Source organism: Equus caballus, chromosome 4, assembly GCF_041296265.1.
Source record: "Equus caballus isolate H_3958 breed thoroughbred chromosome 4, TB-T2T, whole genome shotgun sequence".
Taxonomy (NCBI): domain Eukaryota; kingdom Metazoa; phylum Chordata; class Mammalia; order Perissodactyla; family Equidae; genus Equus; species Equus caballus.
In genome coordinates, this window is record NC_091687.1 from 87,546,100 (window position 1) to 87,549,724 (window position 3,625).

The following is a 3,625-nucleotide window of genomic DNA, read 5'->3' on the forward strand; positions in this document are numbered from 1 at the left end:
CCTCCCCGGGTTGGGCAGCCCCTCCAGCTCTGGCTAGCTGGCTGGCGTGCCCGGTAGCACTCCTGCATGCAAGCCCTGCTGACTCCCCTCCGCCCAGCGAAAGCTGCAGGGACAGTGCCAGATGAGGCCTCCACACACCAGCCTGGGGCACAGTGGAGGTGTCCACGTGCACGCCTCCCTTTCTCCTGCTCTGTTTCTCCTCTCTGGGCGGCCTCCAACTTCTATTTCTGCCTCCCTCCATCCCTTCTGCCCTTCACATATCACGGTCATTATCAAACCCTACACCTTGAGAGCTGAAAGCGCCTCTGTACGCAGTGTCTTCATCTGTTTATTACATTGGACTGCACGTTGTATGTGGTCCAACCGCCACACTCTCCCCCGTGCTTGCCCCTCTGTCCTTGCCGCTGGGACCCCTCTCCCTCCCTCCCAAGTGACCTTTGCTTTGTCCACTCCTGTCTATTATATCCTCAAAAATTTGCTGCATCAGGCTCCGCTCCCATCTTTCTGGGTCAGGTCCCCCCATTACCTTTCATCAGAATTGTTGCAAAGCCTCTAATTTCTCCCTCACCCGACAGCCTCTCCCTCCTCCAGTCATTTCATGAATTTTTCCTGCTTGGAACCCTTCAGAGGCTGCCCACTGCCTGCTGGAGGAGTGCAGACCCTTCGGCTTGGCACGGGGAGACTCTCGCCTTGTCTCACTCCGCCTTCCCGCTCCTACAAACCAGCTTCCCCCCACCCTGTTTCCATGCTTCCACCTGGAGCCTTTGCTTCTATCATCCTCTCTCTCTGCCTTCCAGTCCCAGAAGTTCAGACCCCTCCCTCTCTGGAGAGCAGCCCCCACAGGCCCTCCTTGGTGAAGGCTCCCAGTCTCCTCGTCCTCACCCTCACCCAGCCTGGAAGATGTCCGCTTCCTGAGCACCCCACAGCACTGGGACCCTCCTCAGGCACCCATCGCCGCCTACCTTGCCCATCATAGTTGTGCTGGAGCCATTGGCAGAGGCGGCCCGGGAGGGAGATGGGGCTCCCTGGGAAGGCTGATGAGCTCAGCGCAGGAAGGGTGTTGTTTGAGGGGCTTGTGGCATCCAGGGGGCCATGTCTACACTTCCCTACACTGGGGGCTCCTGGAGGGCAAGGTCTGTGGTGGGCTTATCTTTGCATCCCCAGCATGTGCACTGGCTGCAATTAGACAGGTCAGTCTCTGCTTCCTCTCCTATAAGGGGGTTGTTAAAAGGACCTGCTCCGTGGGATCGCTGTGGGAACAAGTGAGTTAACATGGGAAAGCCCACAATGCTGTGTTGACTTGTAGTGAGCCCTTGACAAAAGGAAGTGCCATGAATGGAGATGTCAGAGGGAGGAGCCTTGGAAGCGGAGGCCATCAGTGATGCCAAGGAGAGAGCACCCTCAGGGGAGGCTGGGGCGGGGGGTGGGGGGGGGGCCTGTGCAAGGCGGGAGGGCCCTGGCTTACTCCCTGGTGGCCCTCACCAGCCCTGCCTCATGGTCCAGGCACCAAGACCTGTGTGGCTCAGCTCAAATCCACCAACAGGGTATGCCTCCTCCAGCCCTGCAGCTGGGAATGTGGGGCAGGAGGGGCAGGAAGGAATGGAGTCCCAAGAGAACCCGAGGGAACTGTGCTGGTAAGGGTGGCACTGGGAGGGCCCTGGCAGCAGCCAGAGCTCAAAGCTGGCTGCAGGCGATTCTCCACTCCTGTGAAGGCGCAGAAACAGAGTGCAGGCCTTGGTCCTCATGATGCACCTGCCTGTCACCTGGGAGACACTGCCAGGTACAAATTCCCCAGACCAGGGGCTGAGCATCTAGGAAGAGGAGGCCTGCTTCCTGGGCAGGAAACATATTCCTCCTCCTCCTCCTCCTGAGAGAGCAAGCTCACATCCCAGGCTGCCGTGAGGTCCGGGCCCACCCATGCAGAGGTAGCATGGATGCCTGTCCGGGCACAGCCACAATCACAACCTCGGCCACCCCCATGCTCTCCATGACAGCCTGCCCCACGGCCGCACAGGCTCATCTATGGCTGTGGGTCCCACCTTCTGATCTCTTCCTGGATCAGCCTGTGGAGCAGGGCCAGTGTCTCCAGGCAGCCCCTGCTAACAAGCCCCTGTTGATAGGGAGGGTGTGAGGGCCCACTCTCTCCAGCAGCACCCAGATGCTTCCTTGGTCCATTCAGAAAAAGCACATGACAAACCATCTCATCCTGAGCTCTGCGATGGACTGTAGACAGAAGCCATCCATTCCCCAGACCTGCAGTGTTCACGGCGTTATGACTTCCCCCACTCCTCTGCGGTTGGGACCTCTGGCGGGGTCCTCCAGGTAAGGCCCGTAAGACCCAGGCCAAGCTTGCTCAGGGGCTTCTGGGAACTGTGCTGCCTTCCCACATTATGGGGGCAGGAGGGCACTGGGACATGGGGGGCTTTGCTGCCACCTTTGTGAAGCGGCTCATTTGACATGGGCAGGGGAGGTGTCACCCAGCTAAGTCGGGCCTTGCACTTGACCCCTGTCTTCACCTTGACGGTTGCATCTGTGGAAAGCAGAGGACATTGTCAGAACAGACCAGGGGCCCACACCTGCAAGTTCAAAGGTGTCTGTTCCCAGAGGTCTCATCCAATGATGACATCTTCTTCTTGGTGTTTTGTGGCTCTGGGAGAGTCCCCAACAGGAAGTGGCTGCACTGATGCTGTGCACCAAGGGGATGCTTAGGGTCATGTGGTCCCTCCCCCCCAGTAAGCACGGAGGCCTCATGAAGACCCCCAGGCCAGACTATCTGACTGAACCCCAATCACAGTAAGAGACTAAAATACTCCAAAGTCCAGGAGAGTGCAGGGAGGCGTGGACATTGAAGGGGAGCTGAGCAGCTTCAAGCAGCCCCTTGCCTGGGCGCACGCTACGGTTCTCCCAGCACGGAGGCCTGCCCTACAAAAGGGACCAGGTAAGAAGTGGGTCATGGCATTGGGTGGATGGAAGGAGGGATTACACAATGGGATTCCTGCTGCCGGCCTGCTTCCTGGGGCTCTCAGCTACCTCCCCCCACCTCCTCTCCCCTCCCCTCTCCTCTCCCCAGGTCCTGGCTCTGCCTCTGTGACCCGTGACCCGGTTTGCTTCGAAGAAACCCAAGAGGAGCCCTGAAGGGGCCCACCTTCCCCTCCTGCCCTCCCGTCCGAGCAGGGCTGCTGTCTTCTTTGGATCTTTTTGCGGTCTGGGCTTGCTGTTCCTCTCAACAGTAGTCAGGAAGCCCTTACCCCAAAAAGTATCTGCAGGAGGCCTTGTCTGCAGGGGAGATGCCCCGAGGGCTCCAGGTGGGTCACACACCAAACCCAGAAACAGTGAGCTGAGCTGAGGTCTCCTGGCTCTCCCTCAGAGTTGCTGGTGGCCTTAGGGCAACCACTGAGCCTCTTTGTGCCTTTTAATCATTCACCGGGGCGCCAGTGTCTAGTTGGAGGTTCCACAAGGTAAGGAAGAAAAAGGAGTGGCTCAACAAAAGGTGGGGTGAACGTTGGCGGCTTGGCTCCCAGCCTTCTGTCCTCCATCTGCACGACTTCCCCTGGGCTCCTTTTGGGGAATTACCTCTCCCACACGGCAGCACTCCTGGTGGGACGGTCACTCAAGGCATCGTGCC

The 3,625-nt window shown here is 59.0% G+C and overlaps 1 non-coding gene across 1 annotated transcript; it reads left to right on the plus strand.

The window, feature by feature from the left end:
- Positions 1-3,189: 3,189 nt before the first annotated feature.
- On the plus strand, positions 3,190-3,262 carry MIR129A (microRNA mir-129a). Its single transcript, NR_032817.1, has one exon. It is a non-coding gene; the product is annotated as a microRNA mir-129a (primary transcript).
- Positions 3,263-3,625: the final 363 nt, after the last annotated feature.